Raw genomic sequence first — 16,588 nt, forward strand, 5'->3', positions numbered from 1 at the left:
TTACCTGCTAATTAGTCTAATGATCGTCCCCAGATGAGGGAGACCAGGTACAGAAAGTGACAGAGGAGAAAAATGAAGGATCTGAAGCAAATGAAAATTGTATTTGAGATCCCTGAGGGCTCACTGTTTTGTGATTATTTTTGCTTTTATAAATGAGGCCTTCACCATGCATTTCTCTAATTTATGTTTGTCTGATGGCTCCCATATGACTGATGCATAGAAGATTGAGTATGTGCACATTTTCATCAAATTTGGGAAATTTCCTGCCACTGGAAAGCAATAAATAAATTCAAAAAAAGCCTGTGTCTGGCACACATGCAAATTAATCTCCATTGTGATAACAGAGAAATGTGGTAGTTGGGGCAAAGCTACTTCTCAGCCCGTAATAGCTCTACATCGAACATCCCGCAGCAAAATCTCAAAACCAGACCTCTGGATTTATCAGGTACATCCTCCATCTCCTCTGCGCAATCACGCTTCTTCATCACTCCAGGCGACGGTTTACATCATGGTGTGCACATGCAATAACAGCGCGAGGGAAGGTGAAAACCCCAGTCGATCCTCATTTCTCATTCTGTCTCGTTCACCTTTACCTATTTATCAGCAAACTGAGAAACATTCACAAAGTTGCATCAATATCGGGAGAAACTCTGCGGCATGCATCCCTATAAGCGCAGCCTAAACAGTAGCTTGCGTCTGCTGTCGTGTGCGGTGTGGGATTCGCTCATAAATAAAATAAATAAATAAGTCGGTGGATGAATAAATAAATGTTTTGCAAAAGCCCCGTGATGAATAATGAATGTGTCATTCTTCGCTCCATTATTCTTGTTTGCTTTGATACAGGCTTTCTTGTTTCTCAGTCACAAGAATATTTCATCGCATCAAATACCCCTCCAGTGCTGACTGTCAGCATTAATGCACAAGTGTATGATTTAAATGTTTTATATTCCCTTTGTTCTCCACCATGGTTGATTCATTAGATAACCCACAACTGCCAGACCTTGAAGACATAGTTCAAATGAAAAGCATTAAAAAGGAGAAACCAACGAAACAGTGGCTTGATTACAGTAAAAACACAGCACCTGATAACAGCAGGGGCGATCTGGAATGTGAAGGGGAAGCAATATAAAATCAGCTATGTTCATGAATATTATAGGGATAGTTCACCTAAAAAAACTAAATTGTCATCATTTACACATCCTCATGCTGTTTCAAATCTGTATGACTTATTCTATGAAATGCAAAACGAGACATTTTGATTAGATTGCTGGCTACTTTTGTCCATGCAATTACAATGAAAAGAACCTGATGTTTTTGAGCTAAGATTTTTTTAACTGATTTAAATGCCATAGAACGAGTTTTCTGTGAGAGAAGACTGACATTTAAATTGTTATTCACTGAAATCCACCTTATCTCTGCTTGGAGCATTCACAAGTTTATAAGTTGAGTTAATCTGTTAATTTGAGAAGCAGTGATGTCCGATTCATAAACAAATCAGATCTTTTTAATTAATCAATTATGGCAGTTCAGAATGATCCATTCATACATTACAGAAAATCAGTAATAAAGTTCAATCCACTGACATTTGGTCATACTGGTTCCTGTCATTCTGGAGAGGATGATTATCAGTGAAATGGGACTTACATTTCTGACACAAAGCTATCATATATTCTCAAAATTCAAGGTTCTTTACTGGCATTAATGGTTCCATCAATCTTTACATCCATGGAACCTCTTCATTGCACAAAAGGTTCTTTATTTTGAAAGGTTATTTAGATTATTAAAGGGGTCATGACTTGAGAAATCAAATTTTCCTTAATCTCTGACAAATAAGAGGTCTTTGTACCATTAAAACATCCATAGTTTTCATAGCTTAAAACGTCCTCCTCATTATTAACAAAGCATTTAATTAAGCTCCAAAAATGTCTCGTTTTGATACTGTGGGATTGTGACGTCACATGGGAAAATATACATTTGCATATGGCTGCCTCCAAACCAAGACATCGACAAATAGTTAACACATCATCGCACAATAGGCCCTCCCACTGGCATTCAGTCATTTCACGGCTGGAATTTGCCAACACTGGATGTGAGCATCACGTCAAGTCACGTCAAAAGCAAATAGATCCCATTATAATCACTGACACTGTCTACACTGGATACAGTATAGAGAATTGCGTTCAGTTTCTGACATACTCCAAACACTTGAGTTTGTCAACAACAGGACAAACGGAAGAGTGAAAGAACGTTCGCTTTGATGCGTCCATTTTAAACAGCTCATTTGCATCGCTGTACAGACTCTGTACAGATCCTAGTGTCGGAAACAAGTGGATGGTTATTTTAATGGTGTCCCGGATTGTGCTGAAGGATTATTTGTTTGTTCAGAGCATTTTGTTTTGTAAATGAGGCACAGTGTAATGGAGAGTTTGAATAGAAACTTTTGTTGAAAGATGAAGGAGCTACATCACAAACTGTAAGTAAATGATTTCATAATGCTTTGTCTGTAAATTTGTCTGTTCATAATGCTTTGTCTGATTTATATAATGTTCTTAAAACACTCACATGTAATAGCAAGTTGGTGTTGATACAATTTCCTATGCAATGATATTAGCCAATCATAACAGTGGCCATTAACTGACAACTCTGAAAGGAGTTGCCCCTTAAAAACGGGTCATTTCAGACAGAGGGTCAGAATGAGGGTTGAATATAATAATTTTTCCGCATTGTACAATTGTATTTTTTTATGCAAAAAAAAAAAAAAATTATTAACAATATAAGTGAACATCAAGAAACATAATAAAAAGTCCATGTCATGACCCTTTTAGACATTATTCACACTAAGAAGAAAAAGAACTGTGGCTTCAGAATACTTTGAGGTATTATTTTTAAATATATGCATGAGTTAAAGTGCAACATTTTGCATTATTGTTATTGGAAGTTCCTGGAAATTACATAAAACAAAAACAACTGACAATGTAATACATTATTAAGAAGGTTCTCTCCAAACTGGATGCTTCACATAAATGCAGTATGTTTCTACTTGTGAAAATCTGTGTCTATCAATAATCATTAAATGGGATTAAAGAAAATGAAGTTATGTTTAATAGGTACAACATTCAAAAGTTGAACCATTGTGTAACCCACTGACCCATTAGCTGGCATAATAAGACACCAACTGATATTAGCAAAGAGCTGCACGTCTGATGGTCGGATATATGTGACTCTTAGTTGATAGGAAAAGCTTTTCTCTTCTGAACTAATGCTTTGCCTGGATCAGAGGTGATTATGAGTTCAGTGGTGCGAACAGCAGTATCAAGATGGGCAATGGAAAGATCGATCTCCGTTTTTATGGAGTTAATTCAATATGGACTATTTAAAGCAACGGGGCGGAGGGAGAAATGAGATTGTATTTGCTGGGTATGGATTTTTGCCATGTGAAAGCTTCGGGTGCAAAAGGGGGGATGGTTTACAAGTCTTGACACTGTTTAAAAGATCTTCACACGTAGAAGGGTAATCACTGTAAATTACTTTTCATTGATTAGTCAATATTTTCAAAGATCATGTTGCTCTCGTCCTATTTGAAAGTCTTAACCGATTACTGGCGGAGAAAAGAAACTTGTGCCATGTTCATTTCATAGTCGCTTATCGAGATCACACAAGTGCATACGACATGGAAAACAAGCATCTAATATCTAAACGCTAGAGATATAACCTTAAAATGTTACCTTCTAAGACACTGGTGTTGTTTAAGAACACAAATTTTACAGTGGAGAAAATTTGTATTTTACATTTGCTAGAAATATATTTTTAACTGCACGGTAAGATCTGTATATATATTGTTTTTCCATTTACAGCAATAAGTTATAATTTTCTGTAGAGAAATTGCACACAATTGTACAAATTTGAATGTGTATCCCTATATACTATAAATTGAAGTTGTAATATTACAACAAACAGGCTCAATTAAAGGCTGAACATAAAAAAATTAAAGGGATAGTTCAACCAAAAATTTCTTTACTCACGCTCATGTCATTCCAAACTGAAAAACTGTTTTTTCCCATACAATAAAACCCCACTGGCTTTCACTGTACAAACAAAATGACATTTTTCAAAGTGTCTTTTGTAATCTTCAGAATAAAGAAAGTCATACCGGTTCGGAACGACAAGGCAGTGAATGATGACAGAATGATTATTTTTGGGTTAACTATCCCTTTAAAAGTCAAAACCAGATCTGCGCCCATTTGACAAGCCCTGTTCTAACATACATTATGATATATCTAGAGCTCTCATGTAAGCTACATCTTCGGACTGTGTCCCTGGAATGTCATACAGCATGTGACAGATTCAGCACACAGCATCCTCTCCCCATGCCACGGAGGGTCACATGCTCTCTCTGCCCTATCATAAACAGGCAAGATGATTGATAAGCACAAGCCAAATGCTTCCAGCGGTCTGCTGTGCACCGTGTTCCACTGTCAGAGTCATTTGTATTCATATTATGTAGATTAGTACTCTGAAGTCCTTTAAATACAAGAAGAAACCCCTGGAAAATTTCTTAACCTTCCATGTTAGTCTCTGACCCGTATCGATTCAAATCGAGTACATAAAAGTAAATATGAATCACTTGGCCAAGCAGTGAACCCTCTTTTGCACCAAGAAGCAGCTTTTGATTTGCGGCTATTTATCTTAATGAGTGCTGTTACTCTGTGAAGGGAACTCATGTGAAGGCTTGCAGTCATAGAGATACAGTGAATCCATCACTGTCAGACAGACGGGATCCTTACAGCAGACAGACAGTATTTGAGTGATGTCGGGCCAGTAGGAAGAGGCCCGGGAGCGCTAGAAGCCCAAAGCTTGTTAACAACAGAGAGCAAGCACTGGCCAGACCTTCTCTACCAGACCTTTTGCCCCATACCGTCTTGCTACAACTCTGGCTAAAATGTGTCACACTGCCTGTTGTCATGTGAGCAGATTTGTCCCTTCATCACAGTGATGTCATGCTGTTCCATTAACTAATAGCTTCGCTCTGGATGGCATGTCTCTCAGAACAAAGTGCCAAGCTCCATGAGACCATTTATGGCACCTTGCCACAGTGATGCAATGATAACGAAGACTAAAACTGTGGTTGAACCCTTTCTGCACGAGCACAACTCAAAAAAAAAAAAAAAAAATGTTTTATTCACAGATTTTCAAAGTTGTTGCTTTGAAGTTTTCAACTAAAGACAAACTCATTTTTGCAAAAAAGAGCCTCGTCTATCAAAACAAGTTTCAAGTTTTTCCAACCTCACTGCTTATTTAAAAAATAAGATTTTTTTTTTTTTATTAAAACGTCAGATGATAACAGCACAGAAAATCAGGGCTGTTAGGAACACCAGTGGATTCAAAGTTATCCAGCCACAGAAAGCTGCTGTGTTTTTCTCTCTGTGGAACTTTTAACAGTTTGAAGAATCCGTGGGCTGAAAAAAAGTAAAAAATAATAAATAATTAAATAAACCGATAAACACAAAATAAACAACGGCCTTCTGAAATAAGCTACTATGAAGAAGGCTGTTTGATAAAAGAGCAGTCAGCGCATTGCACTTTCAAGTTTGTAATATTAGGAAACACACTGTATTCCATTCTATGAAAAACAAATTGAATTTAAAGAAAGTTTTTTAATACCTAATAATATTTGTGAATCATTTTAAAAGACATTTCAGGGTAGTTTAACAACATTTAACAATTCCAGGGAAACCATAAGGAATACTTAAGGGAGAAAAGCTCAAATAACACAATTAAAAACAAATTAAAGTTACATTACAGTATTCAATTTCAAAACAGCCTTGAAGAAGACCAAAAAGCAAGACTCAAAGATTTCCTAGCAATTGGTGAACAGAAAAAAAGCCATCAACTTTGTTTCACAGCTATAGAAAGGAGAATCAATCACAGGTGCCAGAATCATTTCAACCTGAGCTCTTTTTTCACGCTGAACAAATGTCTCTTGAGTGCACACATGAAGGATGCTTAAAAGTCCAAAGTGAAGCTCATTTATTTGCAGATCAGACATTGAAACAGAATTATAGGTGTCTGTTTATATAAACTGACCTATGTGAAAGAAGTGAAAGATGGAGTGATATTGATATCAATAATGTGACAGAAACAATTGCTGGTTACAGTGACAGCCAAGAAAACCAGTCAGTTTTTGTAATCGAGCTGTCTTTTTTCATAACTCACACTATCCAGAACAGAACTGAAGGTGTTCTGGGTTTTTTCCTCATTACAAACTTTTACACTCATATGAGATGAAGACTGCATTCATATCAGTGGTTTAAAAAATATATAGAGAGATCACTCCTGCCACCATGTTGAAATGACATGACCATCCATGTCTTGCAAAGTAACTATTTCTGTAATAGCCAATTTAAAAAGAAGTGGGGACAAACATGTCGGTTGTGATGTCTTAAGAATATTAATATAAACTAATAATTTAACATGTTTTTCTCACTGTTTTAATTAGTAAATGGTCTTTGTAATTATTGATCAGGTTTATAGCTGCACATTTGCTCATTTCACACTCTTAGAATAAAAGGTTCTTTGAGGTTTTATACAGAATCTTATAAGGTTCTTGACTCTATATAAGGATAAATGTCTTAAATGAAAGCATAATACTTTCATGTTTAACAGGTTATAATACATTTTTCAACTGATAAATAATGTTTACAAGCCGTTTCATTTGTAAAATTAAATTAAAATTAATTAAAATTAAAAATGAATTAAAACTAAATTAAAACTAATCCATAACATGATGGGAACCCCTAAAAGGTGCTATGTATAAAACACCTGATAGAAAAAAGCCTGTTGTCTTCCCTTTTGCCAAATAGGTAGGAAAACTTCAACACCCATTATTCATGAAGAAGTGAGGACAGATTTATGCACTGCAACTCTACAAAACAAAATAACTCTTACTACTACAGCCAGAATCCACCAAAAACTCAGTTGGAACAACGGCAAAAGTCACTTGAACAAATAAAAGTCAGCAAAAAAAACTCCATACATGATTCTTTAAACAGTTTAAAACAATGGCTGAGAGATCAAGATATTGAAGGAAGTAGCAAACATCTAATGCACAGTTTAACCTTAAAGGTCACCTATTATGCTAAATCCACTTTTACAAGGTGTTTGGATATAAATGTGTGTTGGCAGTGTGCGAACACAACCACCCTACAATGATAAAACTCCACAAACTCTTTTTTAAAAATTCCAATTAAACCAAATCAGTCTCATCAGACAAGCCGTTTTGATTCTCTGAGTAACGTGACGTCACAGTACTCATGCTCCGCCCACAACCACTGACAGTCCTGCATTACCATAGTTTCCGCCCTCAGCGAGCTGTAGGCTGTCCGCCATTTTCTCCGCGGTCGAGCAGCAGTAGCGACAACAATGTCTGGTAAGTAATTGAGATGTTTTGTTGGATGCAAGAGTGAACATAACAGTCTTAATTTACTGACATCTGAGCCGCTGAACGCAGTGGATTAGTTTTATTTTTGAAGGGAATGCGCCACAGATCTAACAATACACACATACGATTTCTGTAACGTTGCCTGCTATTTACGTTCACAGAGATAACCGACTGTGTTTATGTGAACTGTGTGTTTTTGACAGAAACGTGTGTATATTTTGACAGTTTAAACAAAACAAAAAAAATGTGAAAGAGAAGTCACTCACGAGACAGCTGGTCTGTGTGTGTGCTTCAGATAAGTGCGCTCAGAAAACGATCCATTAGAAGTTTAAACTAATATAGCTTTAAAACTTGCGTAAATAAAAAACTTTAATGATAAAAGAAGAACTATGCTATTCATGAGAACGATCGCAATATAGATGATAATCAAAACCAAGCAGATGTCTTGTTTGTATTTGGCAGAGAATCCGACAGGAACCGTGATCGTAGAAAGGGGGCGGGGCACAGCAGCTCATTTGCATTTAAAAACACATGCACGAAAACAGCCTGTCCTTGACTGTAGTCAGAAATGGGTATTTACAACATGGATTTATAAATGATCTGTGAGGTATTTTCAGCTGAAACTTCACAGACACATTCTGGGGACACCTGAGACTTAAATTACATCTTAAAAAATGGGCATAATAGGGGACCTTTAAAGGTAGGGTAGGTCATTTTCAGAGAGGCTAGCAACAGCAAGCTAGCTTTGAAAGCATAAGATCCCACCCTCGCTTCAGAGTGCCTCCAAAATCCCACCTGCTCCAAATTACATGAACGCGTACAGCAGGGAGCAAACAAAAGCATCACGAGAGATTATGTTAAACTACCCCATGTCTCAAAACATATAGCATTACAATAATAATTAACATAAACAACTTAAAGAGCACTGACCTGTATCACCTGACAGTTACAGATTCATTTGGAGTCAATACTGTTGCCATTGAAACGCATAAATTCGAGTCATGAACCGCACAGAGTATAACGGCAGTTACTAATTACGGTAGTTACGGTGTGAATGCAGCATAAGCATAAACATAAAAATGTTTTTGAACCAAATCACCTATGCTGCCTTTAACACAATGTATTATCATAGTAAATGGAAGGACAGAAAAATGGGCTTATATCCCGTTTCCCTCAGCACTCGAGCCAATCAGTTAGTGTTTAAGACGGGAACAGTTTAAGGCACCTGATTAATCTTTCCCTTCCTTTCGAAAAGTGAGTGACCCTGCAAGGTTACCGGACAAATGTGCCTGAAACAGAGCTGGGACTCTCATTGGAGGTCTCGAACACTTTTCAAATTGGAGTCCTGCACTGCGTTGACACACTGCTTCATCCCAATGATGCCCAGAATGTCTATTATTGGTGGCCTGGTTAAATGAGCAGAAGGTGGATGACCTCTGTGATCTAATAAGCTGGTGTCACAGTTAAAAAGTCTAGTGTGGCCCAGCTCAGGGCCAGACGCTTCCCTGGAGGACAGTTACACAGTAATTTGATGCATCGTCTGCCTCTGGTCCTGGTCAATCAACCAGACTGGAGATGCAGTTGGAGATATCCTGTAGAGGATTGAGCCTCAAAAATCAAAAAACGATCTCTTGCAGACCAATACCAGCAAGAGGGCTTTGAAGCGGGTTCTTTTACTCAATTGACCTGGTAAAAAAATGCCAAGACTACATAAATTTTATATTCTTACTGACACCGCATGGTTTGGACAGCATTTGTATGCTTAACTTCCTTCTGAAGTAATCAACACAACAATTTATATGCATTTTCATGTTTTTTTAATATAGAAGCAAATGTAAACGAAGGCCTGTTTTTATGATCAGTTTTATATCAGACACATAATGTTTTGATTCACATGCAACAAAGGCAATATGTCTGCGCACAGCACATAGCACATCTCTGTCCTCTATTTACCCAGACAAAAAGCTGATGTTTTAAAGTGATATCCAAAGAGCACTGTCTTTTGTCGTCATCAAGAAAAATGATGCCCCCATGTAAGAATTCCACCGAGACTTATTCATTTCTCACAGAGCTAGCGCTACTGCACAATAAATTTATTACTTTATTAATTACTTCTGCGCACACTACAGTGATGACTTTTAAACTCCTTGAAAACTTTTTTTCCCCTTTTTTGTTGAAGTGAAAGAAAATAGTTCATGTTGACATTCCTCTCCGCTTTCAATGTACTGTATATCTATACCTATTTTAAAAGTTAAAGTACATTTCATTTGTAATCAGTGCAGAAGGAAAACTGTGCAACATGTTTGGAAAAAAGAGACAAGAACTCTCAAAGGAAGAAATGGGATTTTTACATAGACATAATTTGGGGAAAGTAAGGGAAAATATGTGTTTAATCAAGCATGTTTAATCAGTAAATTTGATTTTTTTATTAGTAAGAAAGATATTTTTCAGCCCTTACATTAACGCAAATAAAAATGAGTAAAACAAAATTCTCTCTTACTCATTATGCCACATCCAAACCAAAATTATAGAAAATGTATCTGTAATTCATGACCAGGTGCATGTGTGTCATCCTGTGTTCAAACAAAACCTAAACCTGTTTCTTCATTCACCTTTCTGCTTTACATATGATTTAACACTGCATGACTTTCACTATGACTAAAGGCATACAGTAGCATGATGCCAGTTTTATGATGCACAGTGCCACAATCACCCTTAGGACAGGAAGGAAAGAAGTTAAGTATGAAGGGCAGAATGTGAGGGGACGCAATGCGGCTGGGGGTGGTGGAATCTACTGATTAAAAAGAAGGGGGAAAAAAACTGACTTTGGCTGGAGGTCACTTTTAGATCGCCCCAAGCAATTGTTCCAAAAGCTGTGTTTTTTCCTCTAAAAACACCCTTGAGATGAGCACTGGAAAGGTTAGGGTGTTAAAACGGCCAGTATTAATGGCAACTCGGCTAAACTAAAACAGATTCTCAGGGTTACAACCTCCCTCAGTGGCTGTGGAGTGGAATGCTTGAGTAAAATGTGTGACTTCGGCCCCCTGTCTCTTCAAACGGCACGTATTGTGGCCTCTTCAAGGTGAGTGTTACCACAGTCTAGCAAAAATACACTCATCACTAACCATTTTATGTGATTTTTGGGGACCTGTCACATTCCTCTGCAACTTTTCCCTTCTTTCTTTGTTTCCTCAACACTCTCTTTGTCCTTTTTGAGTCGTAAATTGTTTTTCGGTGAATTGCTTCTCCTTGGGCTTGTCATTGTGTTTTTCATTAAAGGAAAGTTGTTGGAAAGTTTCTGTTGAAGGACACTCATGGTGTCTGATGTTGTTTTGAGCTTGTATGGATAGTTGTAGAAGTGTATTTCCAGAGGGAGTTTTTTTTTACTCGTTTTACAGCAGACTGAATTCTCCAAAAAAAAAAAAAAAAAACACTGCACACATAGATGATCTGCATGTCAACTTGAGTATATTTTTAAGCAAATTACTTTCATTATTATATAGTGATTAATCAAATCACACAAATCAACATTTGCTAAAATAAAAACATTAATTAAAATTTAAAAAAGACATTACTCTGGTAGACCTCAGGTAAAAAGTGTGCATTTTTCAACTTTGAATAGTTCAGCTTCTCAGTACCCCTTTGATCCCAGATTCAAGTAGGAAAAAAAAAAAAGAATTTTTCATCATCGTTTTCCTCTGCTCAAGTTTATGGCAGCCCATAGAATCGTATGGTGGAAAATAGGGGTGGATTTTATATTGTGATCAATCTTGGAGAAGTCCACAATCTACTTTTAAAGCGAATCATAGAAACTGTGATCTTTTATGTCCCCGTAATAATGTTAAAATACAGCAATAACTGCCTAGTAGATTGCTGTGCTGACTAGCCAAATTGTATCATGTGTCATGTGTTATGTGTCTTTTATGCATGGGGACACATTTGAAAAACAATTCAGTAGAGAAAACAGCAGTAGGGTTGTGCTATGAATGAATCAAATTGTAGTTTCAATTTTGGCTTCCAATGATTATTAAAACATGATAATCAAGATAAAATGATCATTGTGCTCCTTTCCTTTAAAGGGCTGTGCTTCGCTCCTCCTTACAAGCCTAAGCTTAATGTCCAAATCAGTCAAATCACGTAACATGACTTCCATAAAATGCAGTCTACTGTGGGACATGCTTTATTTTTAAAAGAGTTCAGGGTTTTTCCAGCATTAAGAATTACTGTCAAATTTCGTGCCACCTCCAGCTGTCGACAAAACTCGCACCAGTTACACACATACTCTGTTTGCAGTGTGTATGCGGTGCATATTTTTTTCCGTGCCCATGTTAACGGGTTCAGGCAGGCAGTCACATGCTCAGATACCCCTTTTCCACCAACACGGTTCTGTTGCAGGTTCCCAGCCTGTGTCCATTCTCAAACCGTTCAATAGTGATGGGCGGATCGCGGTTATATTGCGGATAATCCACGGGTCCAATGGGCCAAGTAACTGAGGTAAATATAATACTATGTGAGATTATTCTCATGCAGTTTTATTGGTATCTTTATTGGTATGTTTTTATTACCTTTCTGGACATGGACAGTGCACCGTACCTACACTTTCAATAGAGGGACAGAAAGCTGTCGGAGTAAATCTAAAATATGTGTTCCGAAGATGAACGGAGGTCTTAAGGGTAAGTGTTTGGAACGACATGAGGGTGAGTCATTAATGACAATTTTAATTTTTGGGTGAACTATCCCTTTAAGCCTTGTCTGTGAGACCGGGGGAAAATGGTTAGGAACAGGGCCACCTTCTGGTCAAAATTTATAATGAAATTTAAAAATAATGTTAATAGCTTTTGATTAATTTTGCCTATTTACAAGAAATGGATTTTGATATACCCCTTAAGTCATACTGAGAACAATGATACCAATAATGGTAACCATGTCCGCCATTTTGATTTTCTTTGAAAACCTACTTTTTCAAATTCCTCCTAGACCACCTGACCGATTTTCACCAAAACTGGCTTAGATCATCTTCACACCATGTTGGCAAAAAGATTTTAAAAGTTTTTTGATTCACCAAACTGTTCTCAAAAAAATGCATCAACAAATTTGATGGCATGGTGCCAAGCTGATTCTGAGGCTGTAACTCTGCTAGACAAGTCTCCTCACACTGACACATCAATTTGGTAACAGCCCTACCCATATAACATTTTTCAGCCATTCTGACTGAAATCATATACAATGTCTTTAATTACTCAGTTGCAGTGGGTCTGATGCTCCCAGCTATGCTTACATAACTCATCATGGCTTTTTTGTGCTTAGTCCTGTTAATTGCTGCTTGCAGCTATATTTCTTATTCTTATTATTTGGAATGGCCTTAAAGTTCCAAAAGTTGCTTTACTGTTGTTGCCATCACTTAGTATGGATGCAGGCATCAATCTAATACTGAATTCAGTCAGCAATTTTCAGTGTCAAATTATGTCTATCGCCTGCTATCTTTCAATGGGCTCATATTTACTATATAATAACAGCTTCTCGACACAGAGTGGAATGATGGTTAGTTTATGATTGAAGCCATTGACTCCAATTGTTATTCAGTTTAATTCATACAATTCTGATCACACCACAAACCAAATGGGGCATTATAATAATTAGGGGTGTAACGATACGCTCAGGTCACGATACGATACGCATCTCGATACGGAGTTCACGATACGATATGTATCACGATATTTTGAACAAAATGAAACTGAAATTCAAACAAGATTTATTAAAAAAAACATTAACAAATTTCAATAATTGTCCTTGTTGTACACACAAGATCACATTTCAATAAAATAAATAAATATAAAATTTTAATAAAAACCTTTTTGTATTCAAATTAACAGTTGAATAGGGCTGTCTGTCACTAAAAAATTTTTTTTAAATTTAACATGAACTTAGAATTATGAATAGGGGCCGTTCACATATCGCGTCTAAAAAAGCGTGGAAGGCGCGGCCGCAACGCTTCTCCTTCTTTCCAAAGCGCTTGCGCTCCCGTGGCGTCGGTCGTTGCTATGCAACCTTGAACTGGGCTCTCCAAGAGGATCAGAGGAACAAGAGGATGTTTCTGCAAAGGATAAATGATTTCTAGCCCTTGCATTAGTTTTACTACGAGATATATTGATGGAGATAAGATATAAAAACCACCATGTACAGCTATGATCAGCTGTTCGGCTGAGCTTTTGATGTTTTGTTACGGAAAGGCCATAGCTGATCGGTTGATTCTTGTCACACGACCTGCGGTGCGCTTGCGGCATTCTGAGAAGTTGAGAATTGCATGCGCGTCGCGACCGCGTTGATCCCATTATGAGCGCGCCTGCCGCGCGGCTACATTTGAAAATAATAACTGACTTGTACGCGGAAAAGACGCAATATGTGAACGGCGCCACAGAACTTAAAGCAAAACATCGCAAGCGTCTTTTGCTTTTCTGTGAGCACAGCTGTTGCTCTGCACTGCGGTGAAAGAAAGCCACGACTTTTCTCACGCGACCATGCAAGAGACTGACATGAGAAACGTTTAAACCTGCTTGCAAGATTCAATGTGTGCCCGAAACACTTACTGAACTAGAGAGCTGATTGAGACACACCATCTACGATAAATCGTTACACCCCTAATACTTATAGTAATTTAAAAATGTGGTAGCATTAGATCTGGACAGGAAGGATAACTCTGGGAGTTGGAAGGGGTGTGTCGCGATTCTGCCTTCTCAAATCGCGATACAGGTTCGTGGACCTGCGTATCGCGATTTCGATTTCATATCGCATATCGTTACAGCCCTAATAATAATATTGCATTAGATGTCTCTATTGTCAAAGAAATCTGCAAACATGTAAACCCCCTTTGAAGTGTGCAATCTCAGTGCCACAAGTGGCACCAAACAGAATTGCAAAAATGATGATTCAAATCCAAGCAGGTCTCACCCACTTCAGAAAATCAGCCGATGGCAAATGGCTTACTTACAGTTGTCTCTGTACATTAAACTCTAACATTATTCTTAAAATGTGTCATTAAGTGAAAATCCTTGTTAAAAATCATAAACATGGTTTGACAGTATCACCAAACCTGATTCTGTCTTTATAGATTAAATATAGATCTTTAGTGCTCATTTTAAGATATTGTTGTGCTACCAGATCACGCAAGAAACAAAACTACATACTAGAACTTCACAAGGGAGCTCTTAGACAAATATAAAAGCTCTTATCCTTCTGAACAAAAGGGACTAATGGCACCACGCAAGAAGAAATAGTGAGATTAGCCTGTGACCTTCTTTTCTTCCTCTCCACTCTTCAAAAGAAAGAAAGAAAGAAAGAGAGAAAGAAAATAAGCCTGCTAACATCCTGCCATCAACAACCATTTTTACTGCAGCTCAACATCAACACGGCCTCTGAATCGGGACATGGCCATGTGCGAGATCTTGCTGTCCATTTTAATATTCCGAGCAGAGTGAGAAACAGACAGAAAATCAATAGCTTCATTTTTTTCAATATTAAAGAATGGGGGGAAAGGGGCAGAGCTCCAACCTTTTGCTATAAAATCTGAGATTGACTTTAAAGCCATTTGCCATTTGATCTAAGATGGGACTGAAGACAAACCCCGGGGGCAGAATTATTTGATTAAATGTTGTTTGTTCTGCTTCGATCTGGGAACACTTGAAGAACTGGAACAAATACTGTTTCTTTCATTAGACATTTTACGTTTGTATGAATAAATACACATTTGAAAGTGTTTGATTTGCCTGGTCTATATTAAGACTTTCTGATAAGCTTCTAATGATAAAAAATAAGGTCAGTTATTTTTAACAACATAATATAATTATGAATATAACACAAATAATTGACTCAAGATGCTGATGGTTGAGCCACGTTCAAATAAGTTATAAAATGCAGATAAACACACATGTGACTACATATTCTATTAATGTGTCAAGTAGAGACGTTGCTTAGTAACTGTAAATGGTCTACAATTAGGTGAATGAACTACATCACCTGATTGTTAATTCCAATTATTAATAAATCTAAATTTTGAACATTATATAGCTGTTTCTGCAGTTTAATAAAGCACACGAGTCTAAAGAACACCAGTTAACTATGGCAAAATCAATGTAATTCAAAGCCTTTTGTGGTTTACGTCATTTTCTATAATAAAGACTACAACCCAAACAAAACTTCACAATTGAATTTGGCATCTTGTCCTTATTCAGTAGTTAAGAAAAATATCTTATTCTTCACACATAGATAAAAGTAATTTGAAGAATTGTAACAGCGAGTGAAATGTCAGTCCAGTTCATAACTGTCCGAATGGCCTTGAAGACAACCTGGATGGAAGACAATTTATTGTATTGTAGTATTACTGTTTACTCTACTTCTGAGACGTCCCTGAAACATCCCTGAATAAAAAAAAAATTGACTTGTACTCAATGGGGTGGTTGGTCTTCTTCCTATTCTTGATCCATGAAATTTTCATCATGAGCAACTTTCATGTTTCTTCCATAAAAGTAATCCAGCACAGCCAAAGTAGAGAGCAAACAACATCACATCCATCTGTCCGTGCCTGGCATCAGGATCACAAATCTCACCGAGAGCCTATATTTGTTTTTCAGACATCAGAGCACTTGAAGTACAAAACTACAGAGCTGAGAGGGGTTTCTCTGAAATCTAGGCAATAGACTGAATTCTTGGGGTAACATGCTAGTCTAGCCAATGATATACCATTTTTACAAGGGGCAAAATCCATCAAGAGAAAAGTTGCTGTCTGCAGTTGAACTAAGTTACCAAAAGAATGAAAGAATTTAAAATGAAGGGGAAAAAACTACTTTAAATAGTTTAACAAACATATATTGGGGGTCCAAAAAGTCTGAGATTACTAGTGAAAATGTAATACTTTTTTCATTACAAAATATAGTATAAGCATAAAAAAGTTTCATTAAAAAAAGCTATGTTTTTTTTTTTTCAGACCAGGTTTTATTAGACCATTGAACTACATCATCCACTATTTAAGAACATTTATAAAAGATCTACAGTACATTCTTCAAAATAAAGGTTTCAAATGGGGGCTTTCTAACCGATGTGAGATTAAAATGTGACGAGATTTCTCATTGAGGCAAAAAGTAGTCTCGTAATATT

The sequence above is a fragment of the Chanodichthys erythropterus genome, chromosome 19 (genome assembly GCF_024489055.1).
Source record: "Chanodichthys erythropterus isolate Z2021 chromosome 19, ASM2448905v1, whole genome shotgun sequence".
NCBI lineage: Eukaryota > Metazoa > Chordata > Actinopteri > Cypriniformes > Xenocyprididae > Chanodichthys > Chanodichthys erythropterus.